At 37.4% G+C, this 26,564-nt stretch overlaps 1 long non-coding RNA gene across 1 annotated transcript in view; it reads left to right on the forward strand.

Moving 5' to 3' along the window:
- The first annotated feature begins 3,762 nt into the window (after positions 1–3,762).
- LOC140501393 (uncharacterized) overlaps positions 3,763–26,564 on the forward strand; it is a 38,233-nt gene continuing 15,431 nt past the window's right edge. The window contains exons 1-2 of the long non-coding RNA XR_011966166.1: positions 3,763–3,888; positions 5,978–6,095. This is a non-coding gene — a long non-coding RNA (uncharacterized lncRNA). The remainder of the gene's footprint in view (positions 3,889–5,977; positions 6,096–26,564) is intronic.

Below are 26,564 nucleotides of genomic sequence, written 5' to 3' on the forward strand. Positions count from 1 at the left end.
CCTGAGTTCAAATATGGTCTCAGACTTTCTAGTTGTATGACCCTCAACAAATCACTTAACTCTATTTGCCTTGGTTTCTTCATCTGTAAGATGAGCTGGAGAAATTGTTTTGCTGATGGTCTAGACTTATGAAAGCAATGGAGGAAAAGTTAATAATTCAGATTAAACTTTAGTGTCATGTGTGCTTTTTTTTTTAACCAAGGAGAGAACATTAAACATTTACCAGCATACCTATCAGTATAATTCATTTAACTAAAAGCCAAAGGGTGGATCTTCCAATAATTTTTATGAGTGTAAAGGGTTCCTAAGACCAAAGACCTTCGAACTGCTGACTTGGTCTTGTGTGGTGCAGTATAAGCACACTTCTTTGTACTTAGAATCACAGGAACTATGTTCAAGTCCTATTTCTGATGCCTACAACCTTTGGCATTGTAAGAACTAACAACTAACTTCAAGGAGACTCAATGTCATTAATAAAATGAAAAGGTTGGATTATATGGCCTCTGAGGTTCACTTCTAGCATTAAATATATGATCTCATATGGGATATCTTAGCCAAGAAAACCCCAAAATGTGGTCATGAAGAATCTGAACAATACAACACTAATTGGTGGCAATTGGTCTAGAGAGAAACCAGTGAGAGTCAGGACATTCCCTCTCCCCCCCAATCATACCACTGAGGTGACTGCCTCCTGTAAAGAAATGAAAAGAACGCTAGATTCGGACATAAAGGACCTGAGTTCAAAAGCCAATTTCTCTATTTATTACCTGTGTGACTTTGGGTACTGGTTTCCTTATTTATAAAGTCCTCGATGGCCTCTTCCAGGTCTAAATCTATGATCCTAAGTAAGCCTTGATTTATCCACAGCAATTGTCAATTTCCACTGTGGAATTAATCTCATCCCCCTCTTCTCTTTCCCTAAGCTCATTGGTAGGTGGTCTCATTCCCAAGTGGGAGCTTGCTACAGGACACAGGTTTCCTCTGACTTCTTCCTGCTTTCTTAGTCAGTTGGAAAGTCTTACCAATTGCAGGTTGCAGCCCTCCATAAAAAGTGAGCCTACCCCTGTGGTTACTTCCCCAAATGCATTCAATTTGCATCCTGCCAGCAGCTGTTTTAAACATGGAGAAACTTCAAGGCTTTCCAAGGAGACCCAGAAACAAAGGAGAGGTGGTCACTCCCTCAAAACCAGCTCTCAGTCAAGAAGGGTCTGTTTCCCACTGGTATTCTTCCAGATTGGCTGGTTCCCTTTGCTTTCCTCAAGATGTTTGTACCTTCTTTCTTTCCTCTATCATCAACATCATATTTTTACATGTTAAAGATGGAGATTACCTGCAAAATGATGAAGAAAGTGTACCTGGGAGAGAAAGACATCCCCCGAAAGGGGCATCAAAATAGGCTTTTTAGTTGTCCATTACATCAGAGTATCAACAATTAAGTGCCCACTATGTAGAAAGCAGGATGATAGCCAGTACTGGCATACAAAGGAGTATAAGGAAACAACACTGAAGGAATGAGAATTAGACAGGACATACAAGAGATGCTTTAACTTTTGGACAAAATCATGAGTAGCCTTTTAGGAAGCAGAAACTTGGCCTACAACAAGTTCAACTGGAGCAGTGGATAGAGGGGCAGAGGACATTCTAAATGGGTCTATCTTGTGGGTAAATGGTTGTAGAGGACAGTCCCACTGCAGGTGGCTGCAACAGAGCCAGGAGAGAACAGCCCTTCCCCTAGAGAGTTCCATGGGTACACTGGCAACCATCTTTTTACTCCAAATGACTATGAGACCGGGCACAGAGAAAATAGTAACCCTCAGGGCAGAAGGGCATATGCTCCTTTTCCATAGATACTGACTTTGTGGTACAAAGCCCTGCTTGCCCTACGCTGATTATAGGTCTGGGCATCAGGCATGTTTGAAACTGGAGATTGTCACATTAAAAAAAAGTATTCCTGCTCAAATGATATTTTATAAAACAATAATGAAAATGGGAAGCTTTCTTGATTTATATTTAGAATTGTATCCCCCATGGGAAGAAAATTACGTTTTCTGAATCTTCCTCCCCCCATTTATTTAACCTTTTTTCCATTTTATATTGATGTCCATTGCTTTCTCATGCCCATTATCTCTTGGTCCTCTAATTCAATTATAAAAACAAGCAATTGAGACTTCAAGAAATCATCTTAACATACAGGACACTGATTTAGGCACTGGAGGTTGAGGTATTTTGGAAAGAAGAGGAGTTGGGGAATCAGGAAAGACATTATGAAGAAGATTGTGTTGAGTTGAGTCTTCTTAAAGGAAAAGGGGACTCTAGAAGTCAGGGGTGAATGGGTAGAGGACTCCAGGATGGGCAACACAAAAGAAGAGTGATGGGAGAGGAAGGGTACTGGTGAGGAACAAAAAGAAGACAAATCTGTTTGGATTGAGTAGTGAGGAAGGGAATAATGATCAATGAAGCTGGAAAGATATATCAGCACCAGATTGTGAAGGGCTTTAAAATATTAAGAGAAATTTACGTTTTTATCCTGGAGACAATAAGAAGCCATTGCAGTAGGGGATCATATCTTCCTTTAAAGAAAATGACTTTGGGAGTGGTGGGTACGACAGGCTGGAGTGATGGGAGGCTTAAGGCGGGAAGATCAATCATGAGGCAGTTAGAATAATCTAGGCTAGAGCCAAGGAAGGCTTGAACCAAAGTGGTAGCTATCTGAGTGAAGAGAAGGGGTGAATTTGAGTGGTATGGTCAAGGTAGAAATAGCAACATATGGTGGTAATTGATTAGATCAGTGGGGTGAGAGGTAACCCTTGAGAGAAAAAACACTGGATTTCGAGGATCTCTGTTTGTGGCTCTCTCATGTTAGTACTCCTGCCACCAAAGCCAGCTATAATCCATCTGTAACATATTATTAGAGAATGACCCAAGGCACGTTGGGTAGCTTTCCCATGGTCACTCAGGTCTTACATGTGAGAAGCAAGATTTAAACTCAAGTCTTGATCACTCCAAGTCCAACTTTGTGTTTATTACGTCCTGTTGCCTCCCTGGAGTGAAGACAACAACAATAATTGTTAATACTCGTTTCACAGGGTTATTATGAGACTCAAGTGAGAAAATGTGTTACTTTGTAACAAGAAAGTCACCATATAAATGTGAATTATTGTTGTATTCTGATAGCCAGAGACATGGAGTACAGTAAAGAGAAGTTTGGTGTGGGGTGCACTGGTAAGTGTGGGCAGGGACAGTGTGAAATGTGGACTGAACAGGACTTTTATATTGAACAATGCTTGTGTTTGGGGACCAGAACTAATATTTAACTTACAAACCAACCACCTTACACCCAACTTTCACTCTAATGAGCTATGTACTAATATACATCTACTAGGTTCTTGCTGAAGAGAAGCAGTCTCTCCATTCATCCAGCTTACCAGGGGCAAGAGATGGACAACTTACTCTTCTTCTGAGACAGATTTTGACAGGGGGAGACTGAAATGCAAAGCTTTTTTTTTTTTTCTCTTTGGAAAAAGTTCTTTTCCTTGATTTTGCTGTGAGAATGTGTTTTTCAGAGCTCCTCCCTTCTACTTTGAGAGATAAGATGGAAATTCTACCCCACAATAACTTCAGTTTTTATCTGCAGGGTATGCAGTAGAGTGTAACATTTATTATCTGGTTTGCACTTTTTTTTATCAGTGTTGGGAGCTCAAGGACTGATTATTCAAAGAGAAAAGAGTTTCTTGCTTTATATGAACAATACAGTTATCCTTCGAATCTGGTTAGTTATTTATTAAGCATGGTGCATTTGCCCATAGGTATCCTTAAAGAAATATTCTTTGAAAACTTTCCTGGGTAAATTTGAGCATTTACAACATACCAAATGGAAGGATCAAGAAGGTAGGTTACCACATAGGAATATATGGAAACTTGGACAATTAGTTTCCCTAGGAATCATTTGGAATTGAGTCAGAGATGGGGTTCTTGGGGGAAATGGGAAAGAGAGAGGAGGGTCAAAAAAAGAGGGGGAAAGAGAGAAAGAGAGAGAGAGTAAGTACTAAGTACTTACTATGTGCCAAGTACTATATTAAGGAATGACGATTCAAGCATGAATCAGACTCTTCCTCCTAAAATTCTAATGGAGGAAGATAGCCACATAAAGGGGAGCTAGAAAGCTAGGGGTCATAATGATATGGAATGGGCCAAGATTTAGCAATTCAAGATTTAGTCCTTTCAGGGCCTTAGGCAGCTCAGTGAATGACACCAGTGGTTGAGTGGGAGTTGAAGAAATGGTGTTTCTATTCTGAAGGTGGGAGGCCAGGTAGGAGTCTAGGTGAGATGGAATGGTGGCATCTCTCCTCTTCAGATTAGGAATGTAGGTGTAGTAGTAGATGTAGACAAGGCCTGTACATTACAAACTCAGGTGAAGACAGTGACAAATGAATTTTGTCACTATAAATATTAGTCCTAGACCAAGTATAGATACTATGTTTGTTAAGGGGAACATATCGTCACCTGTAATCTTTATGGCAGTCTCTCTACATTTAAATAAGCATAATTTTCTCTCTTATTATAATCTTTTTAATAGCATTTTATTTTTCCCCAGTTATATGTCAAGAAAATTTTAGCATTCATTTTTACAAGATTTTGAGTTGCATATTTTTCTCCCTCTCTCCTTTCCTCCCCTTTCTGATACAGCTTATACATTTGGTATTGCCTCATTATAATCTTTCAGAGCTCTTTAAGCAAAATAATAGTAGTATAGAATTGGAGGTGGGGCATGTTGAGGACAGGATGACAGAAGAACAGGCAAAGTATCATAGGATAGATTTTTAAAAAAAATCAGAGTTTCAACCCATACCATGCCAAGAAACCCCTCTACCATACTTACAAGAAAAAGGCATTGAAGTTAGCTTTTGCTTAGAGACTTCTAGTATGATTGGATCTTCCTAAGCACTCCATTCTACGTCTCAGGTTGTATTTGGGGCTTGTTTCCTTTCAAGGGAGTAGGTCTGGGACACAGAGATGGGAACCAGGAGAAATAAATGGAAGTTCTTTTTTTAAAAAAATCAACAATAAACCATTAAGGTCATAAAAGAGCAAAATGTGTTTCCCAGCTGCTTTGGATATTTGTTTCTCCTGCTTGAAATCGGCTTGAAGAGAAGTGTTAAATGCACAAGTAGATTTTTGGCTTTAATCATAAAACTATCCCCTCAGGATATTAACTGTAGCATTTGAATTTTGGTTTTAGAAAATTACAAATGCCATAAAAGAGAGGAATCTGCATTTCTTCATTGCTCCTTAATTTCCTGGTGTAATGAGTTTACTGCTTAAATATGTATGCAGTCATTCTTCTTCCCTTATCTAAAAACAATGTGTCTGGCTACTTTTTCTGGAGCCATGTTTCATTATAGTCCTCAGTCTGCTTTCATGAGAAAAAACAGATACTAATTAATAACAGCCCTGTTATTCGAACAGAGCCCTCGCTCTAATATGGTTTTAAAAGATTGGAAGAGAATGAAGATGTTGGGAAGAAGCTTAAAATAGAAATCTTGAAGTCTCCTTGTGCAATTTAAAAAAGAACAGGAAAACACACATGGGTGGGAGAGGGGACTACCTCGATGCTATGAGATCCTCTGCTCTTGATCCAGTCTTTTATCTTTTTATATATAACTCTTTAAAATGCAAGAATGTTTGACAATGCTGCTGCTGCTGGGAGTGGGGGTGGGGTGCTGATGAGCTCCATCTGCTAGATCTCTCCAGGATGTCCCCTTTCCAATAAAGCAATACAAGGCCCCTGGGTCTTGCCATTGGCACTGCCACTGAATCCAGGGTCATTCCATCCACCCTGCAGCTGGATTCTCCTCCAATTAGTGATAGAGACTTTTAAGAGCAGGGACTCTCTCAATTTTCCATGGATATTCTCTTCACTTAGCACAATATTTATTACATGGAAATGTCTAATAAATGCTTTTCCTTTTCATAACAGCAACAGAAAACTGGAGAGAAAAGGAAACTTGGTAGAGATTCTTCTATTTTAAACTATATCACAACACAAAATAATTTCAGCCATTCTACAACTGTATCTTCAGAATGATCCTCTTAGGGTGAGTGCTGGATTCTATAAAATCAGTCTTCCTATTGCTCCTTTGTTCTATTGACATGTATTTCACACTGACGTGTATTTTGGGGGGGAAATGTTTATTTTGAGGAATACTCAACAGCATCACAACAGCGTTACAGTTCCCAAAACAATCAACAGAGGGAGCCAGTGTCACAGTTGTAACCCATTGCATTGCCCTAAAAGTTGGGAGTTTTGCTTCTGTAGCTTGAAGATTCTGTGGATGTGGAGGCAGAAAAATACCCTATGGACTCTTTTGGGGAAAATGTGCAAGTATACAGTTTTGATGGTCCATATCCATGCCAGCATTGCTGGAATGTAAATTCTGATTAAATGTCTAAGAGGGGACAACTTATAAAGTAAAAGAATTGTAAATAGGAGACCCTTGAAATGTCATCAACCATCACAAGCACCCCATTACTCTAAAAATCATTGAAATACAATTAATGGGAAAAGCTGTACATGGCTCTTTCCGTCATTCTCTTCCCATCACGAAGTGAAGCCTCCCCAAAAGAAAGAGCAATATTCTGGATGAGATCCTGTTTAGAAATCGGCAATCAGATCTTCCAACATCTTTCTGGGCACCCCATATAATAGCCCTTTGTGGATATAGGGCATGGAGCCAAGGCAGCTCTGTTCATAGAAGTGGTCCATAGTGGAGGGAAGATAATGAGAATTTGGCTGGTAATTAAGAAGCAGCATGGTGCAGTAGAAACTGGAATCAGAGGACCTACGGTAAGTTCTACTTCTGTCTTGGCTCTTGCAGTCTTGTGAGCTTAGGCAAGTCAGCTTAATGATTCTCAGGATCAGTTGCCTCATATGTAAAATGACAGTCATAGAAACTCTGAATACCACACAAGGCTATTTCTGAGGACTAAGTAAGATTATGTATGTGAAAGAACTTTGTCATCAGTGTGGGGAAATAAACATTTGAAAACCTGTTTCTTCTTATTCTTGGTTCAATGAAGGGAACAGTGCTTTCTCTAGTCCTGGAAAATAAAAATGGGTTAGCTCTTTGTGCTAAATTTTTACAAACTCATTCTGAAAATGAATCTCCCTCTCTTGATCCTCCCACTCTTTTAGGTCTTTTAGATATTTCTAAGAGTAAAAAGATCAGAATAGAAAAGGATGAAAATATGATTAGTGGTTTACTCTGGGGAGACTTCAGTGAGTGAGCACAGATTTAGGGGGCTTTCATATTTTTGAGTCTCACTTCTTGCTTCAGTGATTTTCTTCCTATTTAATTGCTACTATGCCAGTGATGACGAGCATGAAAAATGCAATTAAAAAACAAAAAGTGTCACTTGTGACTTGATGTTGAACAAAACTGATGGAGTACAATAGGAAGAAATGGTACTGCAGAAGTGCACGTTTTGTATTTCAGTCTAATTGAGTCAATTTCAGTTTCTAGAGTATTACAGTCCCCCTCATGCTTGATTTAATTAGGCCAATAACAATACCTTGAATTTGTACAGGGTTCATTGTGGTGAGAGGGAGAGGAAGCGAAGGCTTGAATAGAAATCAGAGTACTTAATACCAACTATGGTATCGTATACTTCAGGATACAGAGTTGGAAATGGGGATGCTTGTATTATCACATCTTTAATAACTGCACCCTACTCTGCCCAAGGCTATGAATGCAGGCATTTCAAGGCAGTACTGTTCTCAAAATTTTTATAACACTGGCCTCTCTACATTATATAATTTTGGATGCAAATAGTCGTAAGAAAAGTAGAGACTGTGAGGGAATTCCTTGTATTTTTAACCTAATTAGGGGTGGGTTAGGGGGAGGGACATGGGTGCGAGAGGGATTATATACAAGGCTTGAATTTTCTACTTTATATTTAGGGAAATCAGAGTTCTAAGAGATAATTTTAAAGTAATTTTAAAGTAAAACATGTTCTCATTCAGATTTTTAACCTCTATGTTTCTACTGTGGTATTCTGTCTTTCTTATGAGAAGGTAATCTCCAAAGCATGCTTTATTTGTATCATCAATGCCTAGCATAGTCCCTGGCACATACTAAATGCATAATAAATTCTTAGTGATTAATGGATTTCTTCAGAATCTCTAGACTTATCCTTTTCACCTAGTAAATTTAGATTCTTGTGGGATTGCTTTGAGTCCACCCTAAACTGGACATGAAACCCAGAGGCAACCACGGGACAGATCAGATCTGCTGGCTTGCACCTACCAGTCTACCCTGTCACCAGGTTAAAATGGAGCTACTAGGTTTATCTTCCTGATGGCTAATCCCACCACAACCAAAGGGGAAAGAAATATGAATGCCCTGTGGATGAAGACCTGATATCCTGGAGATAAAACCAAAGGCAACTTGGGAAAACTGCAGTCAGATACCTATGCCCTCTCAGCAGTGTGGTTGAGTGGAAATGATAGAGGACTTGGTCTGAGAAGATGTGAGACAAGTTTTTGCCTCTGACAACAATATGACCCATAGAAAAATTAACTTCTTTCTATTAGCCTCAGTTTCTTCATCTGTAAGAGTTAAAATATTTCTACTATCAGCCTCACAGAATTGTTATGAGTTCAGTACTTTGCAAAACACAAAGTGTTTTGTAAATATGAGTTAAGATTTTGTTTCCAGTTTTATATAATATAGCAGTAATAATTTTAGCAGGGCAGCTAAGTGACACAGTAGATAGACAGCCAGGCCTAAAGTCAGGAAGAACTGACTTCACATCTGGCCTCAGATACTTACTTTATGTGACCTGGGCAAGTCATTTCAACCTGTTTGCCTCAGTTTCCTTGTCTATAAAATGAGAGGGAGAAGGAAATGGCAAATCACTGTAGTATCTTTGCTAAGAAAACCCCAAAATGGCGTCCCAAAGGACATGACTGAAGTGACAAAACAACAACAATATTTTAGCATTTACATATTATTGAAGGTTTGCAAAGCTCTTAAAAAATTATCTTATCTTCACAACAACCCTGGAAGTTAAGTGCTATTACTATCCTCATTTTATAGTTGAAGAAACTGAGGCAGACAGAGATTGAATGACTTGCATAAATTAACTGGGACTAGAGGGTTGTGCTTTTTGATATTTCTATGGATCCATGATCTCTTTGATGTGGGTACTTCATCCACTGGTACGAACTGTAACCTATCTATACCTTCTTATCCCATATGTTCTTTATTTCTGTAAATACTCCACAGATGATAGACCCAACCTTCTGGAGATCCTCCCCTGGGTCTTTTAATATTTCATGGATATTTGTGCAGCATTTGAGCTGTCCATCTGTCATCCCTCATTCTTCCTAAATAACTAGCCCCTTTCATTTTCAAGTTATACACATTTGTCCTTGATGTCTTTTATAACTCTTCTTGTAGGTAAATCAGAGTATTACACTATAGCTAACTTACTCCTACTACATACTTTTCTGTTGCTCTGAGCCACTTGTAATTCTTCTTCTTTCAAGGTGATGGTGTTCCATGATTTGGAGGCATTTGGGAAGTTATGCAGGGCTTACCTTACTGCCAAAGAGCATTTTGTAAAAACACCAATATTCTCCTATGACTTATGATACTCTTTGGTAAACCCAGCAGGAGCGTGTGCGAAAGCACCAAACTGGCGTCGTATGTTTATTCTTGTCCAGTTTTCCTCATTTCTCTTTATAAATTGAATATGGGTGTGACCAGAATTGCCAATGATATGAGGGTTAAATTGAAATTGAAGGAATCCTGTTATCTTAAAATTTCTGGCTATAGGTTAAATATCACATTTCCAATTGACAACGTGACCCTGGGAGGCAATAAATAAAGGGTCAGGAAAGAGGTTATATGTGTGGGCAACACAATGCTGTATTAAAAATAAAAGACAAAGATAGGAGAGGTCATGGTAAAGGGTAAAGGAAAGAAAGTCACTCAGACATTAATTTTCTTTCTACAGTTTTAGGATTTAGAGCTGGAAAAGACCTTTGAGATAACTTAACCTAACCCTCTCATTTTAAGGTGGAAACTGAGGCCCAGAAAAGGCTTGAGATCAAATTTAGCTCTGCCTATTACTAGTTGTGTTACCTTGTGTAACTACATGTCTGTGAGCCTCAATTACCTTATCTGTAAAGTGAAGTAGTTCTCCAAGGTGCTTTCTAGCTTGAATATTTTATGATTATAAGTAGTGTCTGGCTTGTATAATTCAGTTGGAGTCATTTGAGAGGCCCTCAAAAGACAGTGAAATTTTAAATAGCCTTTTATCTAATTCAAAGAACAAATGTGAAAATGTAAAACCAACACTATTGGTGGATTTGAAATACTAGGAATACTTGTTCACCTGTTTCAACATTCTATCAATCATCTCTATTTTTTAAAAAATATTTAAACAGTTTTTTAGAAAATTGATGATGATTGGAAAATTTCTGCAAGGTTGATACTTGGCAAGAATAGGTTTCACAGTATGATTATAGTATAGAGATACTAAAGGACTCGCCCAAGGTGTTGGGCTGAGTCAGAATGGGAACCCTTAATGTTATAGTGTCTTTTTTATACTACTAGTATATCAAGAGTTTGATCATTACTGAGTCATTCCCTAGTTGCAAACTATTCCCACCCAAGCTGCAAGCACTTTCTGGACAGTACAGAGAACTACAACAGTTTAGTAGCCAAGGGCAGGGCATTAACAAGCTATTCTCAGGTGTGGAGTAGGTAAACCATTGTAGGATTGAGGATTAACTTGTTGAATTCTATCAAATATTTAATATATATAATATATAATATATTATATGTTATAATATATAATATATAAATGGCATATAAACCATTTGGAAAAATAGGCAAAGGAGTCCTATGAAATTTCTTTTATAACACATATATGGTGCTAATACCTAAACAGGGAAGAGCCAAAACAGAGAAAGAAAATTATAGACCAATATTGATAGAAAATTTTTAAGTAAAATATTGGCAAAGAGATTACAGCAATTTACCACCAGGATAACACACTATGGTTAGATGGAATTTATACCAGGAATGCAGGGCTGGTTCATATTAGGAAAGTTATCAGCATAATTGACCACATCAGTAATAAAACTGAAAGAAATCATATGATTATCTCAATAGATGCAGCAAAAGCTTTTTGACAAAACACAATACCCATTCCTATTGAAAACACTAGAGGACATAAGAATAAAAGGAGTTTACCTTAAAATTACAAGCAGTATATATCTAAAACCATCAGCAAGCATTATTTGTAATGGAGATAAGCTAGAAGCATTCCCAATAAGATCAGAAGTGAAACAAGGATGCCCATTATCACCTCATTCAGTGTTGTACTAGAAATGTTTGCATTAGCAGTAAGAGAAGAATAAGAAATTGAAGGAATTAGAATAGAAAACAAGGAAACAAAACTATCACTCTTTGCAGATGATATGATGGGATACTTGGAGTCCTAGATAATTGACTAAAAAAGTCACCTAAAACAATGAACAACTTTAACAGAGTTGCAAGGTATAAAATACACCCCCATAAATCATCAGCTTTTCTATGTTTTACCAACAAAGTTGAGCAGCAAAAGAGAGAAATTCCATTTAAAAATAACTATAGGCAATATAAAACATTTGGGAGCTTACCTGCCAAGACAAACCCAGAAACTATATGAACACAATTACGTAACAGTTTTCACACAAATAAAGTCAGATCTAAACAATTAGAAAAATATCAGTTGCTCATGGATAGGCTGAGCTAATATAATGAAAATAACAATTCTACCTAAATTAATGTATTTATCCAGTGCGATACTGTTAAAACTAACAAAAATGATTTTATAGCACTAGAAAAAATATTAACAAAATTCATCTGGAAGAATAAAAGGTCATGAATATCAAGGGAATTTATAAAAACAATGCAAAGGAAGGTGGCCTAGTTGTCCCAGATCTAAAATTATATTATAAAGCAGCAATCATTAAAACTATTTGGTACTGACTAAGAAAGAGAGTGTTGGATCAGTGGAAGAGTTTAGGTACATAAGACATAAGCAGTAAAGGACAATAGGAATCTATTGTTTGATAAACCCAAAGACTCCAGCTTCTGGGATAAGAACTCACTATTTGACAATCCCTCTAAGAAAACTGGAAAATGGTATGGCAGAAACTATCCATAGACCAATATCTCATACACTATGCCAAGATAAGGTCAAAATGGGTACATAATTTAGACACAAGGGGTAGTACCATGTGCAAATTAGGAGAGTTTACCTGTCAGATCTGTGGAGAAGCAAAGAATTTATGATTAAGCAAGAAACAGAGAATATTATGAAATGAAAAATGGGTAATTTTGATTATATTAAATTAAAAAGGGTTTGTAAAATCAAAGCCAATGCAATCAAGATTAGAAGTGAAGTAGAAAACTGGGAAACAATTTTTACAGCCAATGTTTGTGATAAAGGCCTCATCTCTAAAATATATAGAGAAATGAGTCATATTTATAAGAATACAAGTTATTTACCAATCAATAAGAGGTTAAAGGATATAATAGGCAGTTTTCAAAGGAAGAAATTAAAGTTATCTATAATCATATGAAAAACTGTTCTAAATTGATTAGAAGACAACTCTGAGGTACCACCTCATACTTATCAGATTGGCTAGTATGACAGAAAAGTAAAATGATAAATGTTGGAGAAGATGTGGGAAAAGTGGAACACTAATGCATTGTTGGTGGAGTTGTGAACTGATCCAAACATTCTGGAGAGCAATTTGGAGCTATGCCCAAAGGGCGACCAAATTGTTCATACTCTTTGATCCAGCAATATCACTACTAGGTCTATATACCAAAGAGATCATAAAAAGGGAAAATGACCTACATGTGTAAAAATATTTATAGTAGAACTTTTCAAGGTCATAAAATATTGAAAATTGAGAGAATATCCATCAATGGAGAATGGCTTAACAAGTTGTGGTATATACATATAATGGAATACTCTTGTGTTATAAGAAGTGGTGACCATAAGGATTTCAGAAAAACCTGAAAAGATTTATATGAACTGATGCTGAGTGAGGTGAGCAAAACCATGAGAACATTGTACACACTAACAGCAACATTGTACAATGATTGACTATGATAGCTTTAGCTCTTCTCAGCAATATAACAATCCAAGAAAATTCCAAAAAAGCTCATGATGGAAAATGCTAAGCACATCCAGAGAAAGATCTATGGAATCTGAGTGGAAATTGAAGCATACTATTGTCAGTGTTTTTTTGTTTTTTGTTTTTACTTTCTCATAATTTTTTACCTTTGGTTCTGATTCTTCTTTTATAGCATGACTAAAGTAGAAATATGTTTATCATGATTGTACATGTATAACCTATATCAGATTGCTTGCTGTCTTGGAGAGAGGGAGGGGAGGGAAGGAGAAAAATTTGGATCTCAAAGTTTTAGAAAATGAATGTTGAAAACTATCTTGAAACATAACTGGGAGAAAATACTATTAAGGAGGGTTAATTTGTGGTTTTTTATCATGATGTTTAACTTTCACTTTCTTGAAGTGAGATGTGAAAGTTGGAGGTGGGAAGAGTCCAAGTTTATGCTAGACAGCATACTTAGTCAATTAACTTAGTTGTCTCATGCAAGGCAGTTTCAAGATTATGCTAGTCACCTAGTATTTCTATAGCAGACTTTTCTGGAAATCCATATAGCCAAGGTATATGGTGTGTAGTATACTCAGTTTACATCTGAGTCACCCTTGGCAAATCATTTAACTTACTATTCCAAGCTAGTATTCTAAGGTTATTAAGATATAGAATGGGTGCTGCTATGCACTGGTATAGCACACTGGGAACTGCCTATATGAGTAAAAGCTGGTCATGATGAGATAGCTAGGTGATGCAGTGGATCGAGTACTAGACCTGGAGTCAGGAAAATCTGAGTTCAGATCTGGTCTCAGACACGTACTAACTACGTGACCCTAGGCAAGTCCACTTAACTCTATTTCCCTCATTTCCTCATCTGAAAATGAGTTGGAGATGGAAATGGCAAAGCACTCCAATATCTTTGTCAAGAAAAACCCAAATGAGGTCACAAGGAGTCAGATAAGAGTCAGACACAATTGAATTGACTGAACAACAGCATCAACAAGTCACTTAACTTGTCTTAGCCTCAGTCTCCTCATCTGTAAAATGGGGACAATAATAGCACCTACTTTAGAAGGTTGTTGTAAAGTTCAAGTGAGAAAACAGATGAAATGACATAATGTGTAAAAGCGCTTTGTAAGACAGGGCATTTTAGGTTAAGTGCTAGTAGCTATGATATATTTATATTTGTAATTCTTCCCCCAAATTCTAGTCCTGCATTTCTAATTGAATGCTCCACTGGTACCTCAACCCAACATAACCCAAACTGCAAAATCCATCCCTCCTTCCAGCTTGTGTTTCTGATAGCACTTACATTTCTGGTTAACCCAGCTTGAACTCTCGGTTATTCCTCACTCTCGATCAAGTCCCATCTTTTTGTATTTGTTTGTTTGTTTATTCATTCATTTATTTTTGCCACCCTAAATGTCCTGGCTCATAAAGACTTCCCCAATTTGCCCCAATTTGTTTCCAATCTTATTTCCCATTACTGTCCTTCACAAACTCTATGTTCCAGTTAGACTTAATGGTTAACTCGTTTTTGAACCCAAGAAAGCATTTTCTACCTTTTGGCTTTTTTGGTTTTTTAAAAGAAATTCTCCTAAGAAGATCAAAGCCATACCAAATGTACAGACAGTACACTATAAATCATTAAAATTCTGTCAGATAGCTACAGAGCTATTATAATTGAAGGAAGGAAAGAGAATAAGTAAGAGAGATGATGATTTGGCTAAGTTCATTCTGGATATCAAGGGTAATGCCAGGGATAAGTGTGTAACAAGAAAACAATTATGGTACCATGTACCTATAAAAGTGTGTGTTCTCAAGGTAGAGGACATAGGGTAATCACAGTGACATGGATTTAGAGGTAGAGAGACTTTATATACCATTGAGTCCAAACTTTTCATTGCACAAATGAGGAAACTGAGGTCCCTAGAGATTTAGTAACTTGTCTCGAGTAATAAAGGGACAACTTTTTTATTTTATATATAAAATAGCAATGTTCAGATTGGAAGTGGAGTCTCTGATTCAAAACATTGTTTATTCTGTGGCACCACGATGTCCTTACCACAGATTTAGAGGCGAAAGGTACCTTAGAGATCCTCTAGTCCCAGAATCAGCCAGATAAAGTGGACTTGGAGTCAGAGGAGCTGGATTCAAATCCTAGCTCTATCATTTACTGGCTATAGGTAAATTACTTTGGGCATATTACTTAGCCTCTCTGGACCTCAGTTTCCTCAGCTGTAAAATAGATAGCCTCTGAGATTCCTTCCAGGCCTAGACTGGTGGTCCTATGAATTCCAGAGTTGTAAAAGAACTCAGAGGCAATGCATTCCAACCATCACCTGAACAAAAATCCCTTCTGCATCATCAAGCAATCAATCATATGCATTTATTAATTCTCCTGAGATAATCCTCATTATCAGACATCCAGAAACCACAAAGGACTTAATCTCCTCAGCTCTAGAATTCCTCCATTGGGTTGAGCTTTCCAGATGGGCACATAATTGAGTGAAATCAACAACTAACACTCAACAACTAGCCTAGCCCATCCCAGGTCATGTTTATACCACATCTAGGGACGGGAAACCGGAAACCAGAGCCCTCAAAGGAAATTTGCTATCCACCTTGCTACTAGGTACCTTCTAATGCCTTTGCTCCTTTCTACCTTTAGCCCTTGGAACTATATAATCATGTCAACCTGTGGGAAAGGGCATGATAATCAACTGCCTGTGTTTTTCTGAACAATTCTTGTGACTCCTCAGACCAAAATACAATTCTGTGGGCACCACATATTTTATGTGTTATCTCCCATTGGAATGGAAGGATTTGGTAGACAAATATTATCTCACTTTTGTATTCATATCCCAAGTACCTACCACATAGAAAGTGCTCAATAAATGCTTTTTCATCTATTCATTCAGCACTTTTTATGTGGTAGGTATAATACTAGGCACCAATACATCATGCCCAATAGGGATCATTCAGTTTTTACTCGAAGACTTCCAGGGAAAGGGAACCAGCTACTTTCTGAGGAAGCTGATTCTATTTTTAGATAGTTCTAAGGGAACCTCAGTATATAGATGAGGAAACTGAGGTCAGGAACAGAGAAATTGACTTGCTCAAGATAACATCTGTCTACAATAGGTAATAATATAACTGGTATTCCAACCCAGATCCTCTGACCCTAAATATAGGGTTCTTTCCTCTATACTAAGGGATGAGAAAGATGACTTTCCTGATATTGATGTACATCCATAGCTTCTCTTCCTGCTAAGCTGTTATAGCCACTAAGAGCCATTCTAACTACGTGGAAACATGTCCAGCCTAATAGATTATCAATGAACCCCTCTTTTCAATGAACATATGTGGAAGAGGGAGGGAAAGCTTTGTGATTTATAATTGTGAGCTTAACTTTCTTAAACCAATTGTTTCATTGTCAAAGGAAATCTTTTCCTCTTTCATACAATGTAATTGTATGAAGTGTTCAATAATTTCTTCCTTTCTTACTCCCTCCCTCCTTCCCTCTCTCTCTTCCTTCCTTCTTCTTCTTCTTTTCCTTTTTCTCCTTTTTTCTTCTCCTTCTCTTTCTTCTTATCTATAGGTAATTCTGAACAATTGGCTCTCATGGTACGGCAAAAACAAACCTCACAAACAAAAACAATGTCTTTACATTGAAGTGAGTCAGCTCCTCTTCTCTTGTCCTTTATTGTTAGTTTGTATCGTACTTGTATTTATGGAACATTTCTCTCAGTACAAAGAGCTTTACATGCATTGTCTTATTTGATCCTACAAAAATATTCAAAGTAGGTAGTATTATTATTCATGTTGCTTTCACTGTTTGACTGGTGGGGAAACTGAGGCTCAAAGAAATGAGCCCAAAGTCACTCAGCTAGTGAATGTTAGAGATGAAGCTTGAACCCATATCTTCTACTTTCAAATTCAGTGCCCTTTCTTTGGTACCACATTGATCTATTCAATAAGTTAGCCATGACACATATGCATTATAGAATGAATTACTAAAATTCTTGGGAGACGGAAGAGGAGGAAGAAGAGGAAAGACTAGAATCTGAGGTGCAGGCATAGTGGGCAGGGAGAATGGACACATTCAGACATTGTACACAAGAGCACAGTGATGCTGATGAATGACTCACCAGACAATGACCATATACATTCATTTCCTCTCTTGCCCCTTGGGAAGTGCAGATGGTGCTGTGCATTTCATGGCAAATATCCAGAAAGGGACCATTTGCTGGAAGCATTTGCTCATGAAATTTGCCCAAAGGCCTCATGTGTTTGTTCTTTTGGTTGTTGAACAAATTCATGATGAAGACAAGGAGTTTCTCTCTCTATGGTAGAAAAAGCACATTTTAAACTAGAGACAGTATGAACCCTTAATATATCAAAGGCAAAGCATCCTATCCATTAAATCAATGAGAAGAAAAGAAAAGATATTTTCCATTATGACAAAAAGATAATTTGCATTTTGATTCATTTAAGTTTAACCCAATGACCAAACAGATAAAATTGATCTACATAGAGATAGTTTATAAGTGGTCTTATCTATATTTTTTCCACGGCTGGCTTTTTCTTAGCATTTTGTGGGGCCAATGGAAAATCTACATGCACATATAACCTTTGCCTTTATTCTTCGGTGGCAATTGCATGGACTCAAGGGAAAATGAAAAGACAAAAAAAACCAAAACACTAATCCTCATTTGGTTGCATTCTATATGTATTAGGGATCTGACACCTATACAGCCTCCATCAGAGGCTGAGGAAATCTTTCCTAGGGTAAGACCCTGAGGAGATGGCTGCTGGGGGAATTATGTTTATCTGTAAAGGAAGTGCCTTGAAGAGACTGTGGAACATGTGTGGACATTCTGTAACTAGTTTTAGACATGGATGGTTCCAAAGAAACGACACTGAACTTAGTGACAGAAAATCTGTGAATTTGGGTTCATTTCCTTGAGCCTTAATTTCCCCATCTATCAAAGTGTGAAAGTAACACTAATATTATCTACTTTACAGCTTTTTTTTTTTGGTGAGGATCAAATAAGACAATGTATGTAAAGTTTCCTGCTGAGAAAAATGTTATGTAAATTAAAGTATGATGTAAACTGACTCATTTAAATGTGAGGGCATTCTTTTTGTTTCTGAGATTTATTTCTGCCTCACTATCAGAGCCAGCTGGTCAAAATTTTGCCAAAATCATTCCACAAATCATGGTACTGCCCATAGGTAAGCAAAAATGAAGAATATAGAAATCAGGAATTATTGAACCACACAAATAAGACTGAGAAAGAATGATCAGACAAGTAAGGAAGAAAACCAAGAGAAAATAGTGCCTTAGAACCTGAAGAGAAAGGAGTTTCTAAGATAATAGGGCAGTTAACGTTAAATGCTTCAGAGAAGTTAAGAGGGGTGAGGATTGAGAAAAAGACTTTGGATATAAGAATTAAGAGACAAATGGAGACAACAGTTTCAGTTGATTGAGGTCAGAAGGCAGACTAGGGATTGAGAAATGAGTGAGAAGATAAACCCAATGCAATTTTCCCATGTTACACTCTTTTCAATAAAAATGTCCATCAATTAAATTGACATTTTCTCTTGCTATGGAACTGCCATCAGTAGACTTCCAAAGTAACAAATACTCCTTAATATTTTCAACAACCATTAGAGGTGGGCCTAATGCCAGCCCTCTTAATTCACATTTGAGGTAGGAATGAAATGAGGCACTTAAAAATCACTGAATAGTTAACAAAAGCTTTATCTTGTGCTAACAGAACAATGAGATGAAATAAGAATGTAGTGGCACTTAGCTTATCTGGATGCAACTCCTTTCTTCTGCTCCTGACCTCCCTTACTTTCACCCCTGTCTCCACATGGGAACACATCTAGTGATCAAAACAGAGTATTATGACTTGTGGGTCAGAACAGTCTTAAAAGGTCTAAGCAATCCTTTTTGATGTCACAGACATTTTTTAAAAAAGTATGGTTTCCTTATTAAAAGCATCTAATTTTCTCAGGAAAAGTTCTCTTGAAATTCAGTGTATTTTTTTTTCACTTTCATGATGTCATTTCTTAAAAAAAAATTATTAATTTTTAGTTTTCAACATTCACTTCCACAAGATTTTGAGTTTCAAATTTTCTCCCCATTTATCCCCTCTGCCCACAACAAGATGGCATGCATTCTGATTGCCCCTTCCCCCAATTTGTTCTCCCTTCTACAACACTCCTTTCCCCTTCCCTTCTATTTTCTTGTAGGGCAAGATAGATTTCTATACCTCATTGCCTGTATGTCATATTTCAAAGTTGCATGTAAAAACCTTTGTTTTTAACAATTAACATTTTTTAAAAAAAATTTTGAGTTCCAATTTGTCTCCCTTCCTCCCTCCATACCCACCCCTATTGAGAAGGCAAGCAATTGATATAGGTTACACAGGTGTAGTCATACAAAACACTTCCACAACAGTCATATTGTGAAAGACTAACTACATTTTCCCTCCATCCTATCCTGCCCCCCTCATTTATTCTATTCTCTCTTTTGACCCTGTCCCTCCTCAAAAGTATTTACTTCTAATTATCTCTCCTCTCATTTGCCCTCCCTTCTATTATCCTCATCAACCTTGCCCCCCCTTATTCCCTTTCCCCTACTTTCCTATAGAGTAAGATATATTTCCTCTCCATTGTAAAAACTTTTTCTTGCCTCTTTTGCCCCATTCTATTTCTTTCTTTCTCCTTCTCCCAATATATTCCTCTCTCCTTAATTTTATTTTTCAGATATCATTCCTTCATATTCAGCTCACTTCTGTCTATATATAATCCCTTCAGCTACCCTAATACTGAAAAAAATCTCAAGACTTAACAAATATTATCTTTCTATATAGGAATATAAACAGTTGAACTTTAGTAAGTCCCTTATGATTTATATTTCCTATTTACCTTTTCATGTTTCTCTTGATTCTTGTGTTTGAAAGTCAGATTTTCTATTCAGCTCTGGTCTTTTCATCAAGAAAGCTCAAAAATCCTCTATTTCATTGAATCACTCTTTTTCCCTTGAAGTATTATACTCAGTTTTGCTGGGTAGGTGATTCTTGGTTTTAATTCTAGTTCCTTTGACTTCTGGAATATTATACTCCAAGCCCTCTGATCCCTTAATGTAGAAGCTATTAGATTTTATGTTATCCTGATTGTGTTTCCACAATACACAAATTGTTTCTTTCTGGCTGCTTGCAATATTTTCTCCTTGATCCAGGAGCTCTGGAATTTGGCTACAATGTTCCTAGGAGTTTTCCTTTGCTTGTCTCTTTCAGGAGGCAATCAGTGAGTTCTTTCAATATCTATTTTACCCCCTGGTTCTAGAATATCAGGGTAGTTGAAAGATGATGTCTAGGCTCTTTTTTTGATCATGGCTTTCATGTAATCCAATAATGTTTAAATTGTCTCTCTTGAATCTATTTTCCAGGTTAGTTGTAGTAAGTACTATATTGTATTTACCAAAATGAATGACACTGAAAAATAGAACAGATACTGTGAACTTTTAAATTCTGTACAAAGATTGTTCAACTTTATGCAGTGTCAACATAGCTTACCTTTCTTGCAAATCTGTGTTGACTGAAGGTATTTGTGGCAGATCATGTTCCTGTCAAGATTCAACATGCACTAACTCCAATTTGACTTCATTTGCACGTACCATATTAAATAATTACTGTATTGCATTCACTGTCAGTTGGAGGAAGTTCACCATGTTACTCTTGTTTTTGTAAACTTTTATTTGTTTCCATTGGAAAAAAGTAGATGTATTTATATAGAAATTACACTAGAAATTAGCTTGTAATTTTGGACATTTGCACATACCTGAAACAGTCTTGCCTTCTCTGTGTGAAGTCATGCTTTACACTTTTGAAAACTCTACTGAGAGGGAGCAAGAAAAGACAAACTTCTACCAACTTGGGTGTAACCCAGTAACTGAATCCAATCTTCACCAAACAAATCCCGTTCATAAAAGGATTTGTTTTGTAAAACTTGGACTCAGTCAAAGGGCCACACCCAAGGACCTAGAAGACCATGTATGGCCTGGAGACCTCAAGTTCCTTACCCCCTGATCTAGGCATTGGAATAGGCAGGCACTGGGGATACAAATAACTAAGAGAGACAGTTCTTGCCCTCAAGGAGCCTATATTCTTTTAGGGGGATGCAACATGTTCACAGGTTAAAATAAAGAACACTTACATGTAGACTCAAATCTGAGCTGGAAAAGAAGACACTGATATTCCTTTTCCCTCCCTTTCCCTTTCTTTGGGTAGCCAACTTTATTGTGGGTTATCTATTCACTCTAAACTCTCTGCTTCCCTCCAACCCTGTCAGGCTATTTAAAGTAATCCCTGTGGGATTCTGGAAGCTTTGGTCTTTTTTCTTCTAAATGTTCACTTTCAGTTCTGAACTTTAAATGTGATAAAAACCATTATCTATTAAAAACCTAAAGAGTTTGTAGTATTTTATTTAATTTTCAGGTGTATAGATAAGAAATAAGATAAAAATATTAAATCAACCTTCTGATGCTAGACATTTGGTTAAGTTGAGCTGGATGTGGACTGGCACCAAGAAGGAGAGCAAGGTGGAGGTACCTGTATTACATTTTCATTCAATATTCCATGGATCAGTGATTGTAACCATTTGGGAGTTCCCTCCAAAGATGTAAATTGCAACTCACCATGGTCTGTCCATTCTTTGTGAATCAGATCCTTCCTCTCTCCAAAGTTTACCATAAAGAATCCATCCAGCATGATGAAGACTGCTCTCAAATTTCCTTGACATCAGAAGGGCAACTGTTGGGGCACACTTGCCATTTACCTATACTATTCTTGCCACTTGATCTCTTCCAATCATACAATTCCTTGATGACATCTTTTACTCTTATTTTTTGGAACTACTAGTCGGTTATATCTTGCAGTCTGCTCAAACTTAGTATGAGCTTTCCCCATTACCCCCTGTATGATACTTATCTTTAGATCTTTAAAGCATTGGTATGCCTCCTCTTGATACCATATAGCAACAACAATAAAATGTTAATTTTGAAAACATGAGCATTTGCTTTCATGGGAAGCTTGGAATCAGTACAAGAGATTTATAATTTCCTGAAATCATTTTAGTCCACTCTACTACTTCTATTGTACTCTGGGCCCAGCTCGTTGCCCATCTCTATTGTCTTTCTCAGATTTACATACTGATGGACAAACTCTATAGGATATCTGTCTATTCTTCATCCATTTGGTCTTTCTTGTGGGGATGAAGAGGCCAACCTCCATTGAGTGATTTCTCTTCCTGGAGGCTCCGTAATGTCTTGGAATTTAGATCATCTGTAGACAGGAACTTCTCATACACATTTCCAAATACAGAAAATCCTTTCTCAACTTAGGTTCTACCCTGAATCTTCTTTAACATGGTGGTGAGCACTTTTTATAATTATATATCTCCCTCTTTATGCCTCTGTGAATTAGAAGATTACTGAATAGAGTCATTTCTGTTGTTATGTTTCAAGGGATTATGAATGATTTTAATGTGTGGATCAGAGACATTTTAAAACCTCATTTTATACAGGTTAGCCTAGTTTTTCTTTGAAAGGTGTTAAAACTATTCTTAAAATTTAATTGGTTCAGGAGACCAAGCTGATATGGCTTCCTGATCTCCAAGCATAAAGCCATGAGCAGCTCTAGCTGGACCCTGAAATTTGACAGGCAACAACACAGTATTCAACTGAAAGAACACAATGTCTTTGCTACACATGTTTAATATCCTTCCTCTGACATAACTAAGTGAATCTCCTTTTTTAAACTAAGTTAGATCTTCTACAATGAATTCATTTTGTTACAATTTCAATCCTAAACTGCCAGACACCTGGCTTGAAACCAGACACCTAGGGTCCTAGGTCCCACCAGAAGTCCGTCCATCTAGTAGTAGGATCTATGAGAACATTCTAGGCATGGAGGACAGCCCCTGAAAAGACACAGGGGAAGCACATGGAATATTATACCTGAAAAATATAAAGTAGGTCAATTTTATTTCTACTGGGCAGGCCATCTATTCTGCTTTCATGTCTCTTATTTCTCTCTTGAACCATTCATGAACGTCTTGATGTTATTACATACTCTCTTGGGAATCCACAGAGTCCTCTGTCCCATCAGATATTGATTCAATCTTCTGTTTCCTACAATATTTGTTCAGAGTACTTGGAGTCTTTTAAATGAGCTGGAGGTCATTTTTTTTTTTTTTGTGGCATTCATGTTCTTTCTTTTTAATGGCTGATGCACAAGATCTTCACCTGAATTTTCTTTCTCCTGAGATCTTTGGTTATTTTTAGTTGTTTTTTTCTTAAAGTTCCCTTTTTGCTCAATTTCTAAGTCCTGTTCCTTTCATGGTGTTTTCCCTGATGACTGGACCTCAGAACTCTCTGAGTCTTCTCTTATATTGGTGAATTCACTTTTCACTGACTTCAGCCTCTGCCCCAAATGTGTTTGTCCTTCCTTTTCGAGGAAAACCATGACATCAGAGAAATGATGACATGACTTAAACTTGACTTTGTTTTGAGTGAGGGAGGGCTATGCAAGGTCACCAGCCTCACTTTCTCCTTCTGAGCCATCTGGATCCAGTGACCAGGCATTCATCAGGATGACTAGAGGTGGCCCATGATGCAATAGGAGATCTTGGTCTTTTTAGGCTGAGGCCTTTTCAGGTACTCACTTAGAGGAAGGTAATGCCCACTCAGTGACTAGGCCTCTGTAAGAAGTAGTCAGGGAATGTTGCCTTTAATGAGCAAAAGAAAAAGTAACTAAATCAAGCTGGAAGGGAAGGGAAACAGTTAGGAAACCCTCTAACCCAGGAGAGTCCAGAGAACAGTTGTTAGCTTGGGTGGGATCTATTGGGTCCAATATATGGGCTTCAGAGTGCACTTGGTTTAAGGAAGAAAGGATGGAAGGAAAGAAGGAAGAAAGAAGGAAAGGAAAAGGAAAGGAAGGAAGGAAAGAAGGGAGGAAGGAAGGAAGAAAGGAACAAAAGAAGGATGGAGGGGAGGAAGGAAGGATGGAAGGAAGAAAGGAAAGCAGGAAGGGAGGAAGGATGGACGGAAGGAAGAATTTAGTCAGTAAACCCCAAGTTAACTGGGCAGCTTCTGACCATCCAAATTTACCTTCCTTTGGAGAGGAGAAGGAAGGGGAGAGGGAGACAGCAGGGAGAGGGTGAGCTGAGTTACCCAGCTAGCTGGGTCTCCGCTCAGGCAGTTCGGTCTACTCACAGATTGTGTTTGTCCTTCGTTTTCTAAGACCATGACATCAGAGAAATGATGACATGATTTGCACTTGACTTTGTTTTGAGGGAGGGAGGGCTGTGCAAGGTCACCAACCTTACTTTTCCCTCCTGAGCCATGGCTGCAAGTGACTTCTGTGGGGAACGACTTCTTTGTCCCCCCAACCTTCTTTTCTTTCAAAGAAAATATTTAGTTCCCCATCTTGTGGATACTTTCTTTTTACATTGTTCAAATTGCCCTCCTATGTCCCTCCAAAAAAGCCAATTCTTAGACTAAAGATTTTTTTTAAACAAAAAAAAACACGTAGTCCTTTCATTTTAAAGATAAAGTTACTTAAGGTAAAAAAAAAAGTAAATTACTTGACTACTTACTTTGCTACTTCATAAGTGACAAAGTCTGGGTTTGAATCTAGGTTTTCTAATTTTCACAAAATGAAATATTCTTTTCACCAGATCACATGCTATCTCATTCAATAGTTCCTATCTCTACTTTCTGTAAACTAACAGGTTTGACATATTTCATTTTCTGCAGGATTATATTTCTAGTAGTAGCTGTTCTATATTCATAGACTAGAGAGTATCATTATAATTTCCTACAATAAACTATGTATTTCATGAGCCAAATATTGAAATTGATATCAATAATCTTGTTTCTAGATTTATAGCATTTTAGAGCTGCAACAGATCTCAGAAGTCATGTGATCCAATTCTCTCATTTTATAGGTGAAAAAACAAACCTAGAGATGTTGAGTGACAGACCCAAAGTCATCCAATTCATCTGGTTTATTTCTTACCACTACCTTCTTTCTCCCCACCCCAATAAAAAATATCTCAAATGATTAATAATTTTCTTTTTCCTGTCTTGGTCAAATTATTGTGGAGGAAAGTATTGCTGCTTAGCAGAACTTTTTCCCAGCCTGTAACTACAGTTGAATTGTGCATGGCATTCTAATTATGTTGGTCAAAGTAGGAATGATTCTAATTCACAAAAAGCTTTGCCATCTTCCTGTTGAACAAGTTAGAGTCATTATTATTTAACCCCCTCTCCCCCAGCAATGTAATTCTAGGTTCTAATTGCTTTCATTTTCTCCAAGGACAAGTTAAAAGTCTCAATGACATTGAAATTTTGTCATTATTAACACTGCCATTACTTTTACTATTCCATTATTTTAAATGGGACTAAATTCTATCTGTAAAAAATGTAGGAGAAACTACAGCACTCTTTGCTTTGATCCATAATTCAAAAGAGTAACAAACTCAAAGAAAAGAGAGAAGGAGAAAAGGAGAGAAGGAGGAAAGGGCGGAGGAAAGATGAAGGGAGGGAGGGAAGGAGAGACAGACAGAGGCAGAAACAGAGAGAGATAGAGAAAGACACTAAGCAACATTAAAGATACGAAGTTTCCAGCAGCCACATAGTCCTGGCTAGCTTGTGCTTGGAGCCACCAGGAGTCGCAATGGTTTTTTATGGCAAGGAGCCACTCTACCAGCTGTAGTTAAGAGGGAAAAAAACACCGCACATTTTCATTGATTCCTTTTGTCTTTATATTTAAATATTTAAATAACCATTTAAACTATAAAATATATTAAAATAACCATTCCTAGAAGGGAAAAACATACTTTTTTCCCTCTAGATTGACTCCTCCCTTGTATCAAAGAAAAATAAATAAGCATAAAGAGTTAACACAGGGCTCATTTCTGACAATGTGGGCAGCATTTTGCTGAGCAGCTCCTTACCTCTATGCTGTGAGGAGGGAGGTACATTTCAGCCTCTGCTGTCCAGTGCCATCACTGGTTTTCTTTTTTTCTTTTTTTTTTACTTAGAGACCCTCTTTCTTTCAGTGATATTTTCATTTAAGTTGTTGTAGTTGGTGTGTGTATGTTGTTCTGTTGTGATAAGGGACATTGTCATACTCTCAGTTAGACATGCCAAGGTAGTCAGGCTTTGTCTCTGCGATGTGGTCTAGTAGAAAGAACCACTGAATTTGGAATCATGGCTTTGCCACTGTCTCTACTATCCTGGGCAAATCGCTTCCCTTATCTTACAATGAAGGGGTTGGACTAGATGATTTTTCGAACT

The sequence above is a fragment of the Notamacropus eugenii genome, chromosome 4, assembly GCF_028372415.1.
Source record: "Notamacropus eugenii isolate mMacEug1 chromosome 4, mMacEug1.pri_v2, whole genome shotgun sequence".
Taxonomy (NCBI): domain Eukaryota; kingdom Metazoa; phylum Chordata; class Mammalia; order Diprotodontia; family Macropodidae; genus Notamacropus; species Notamacropus eugenii.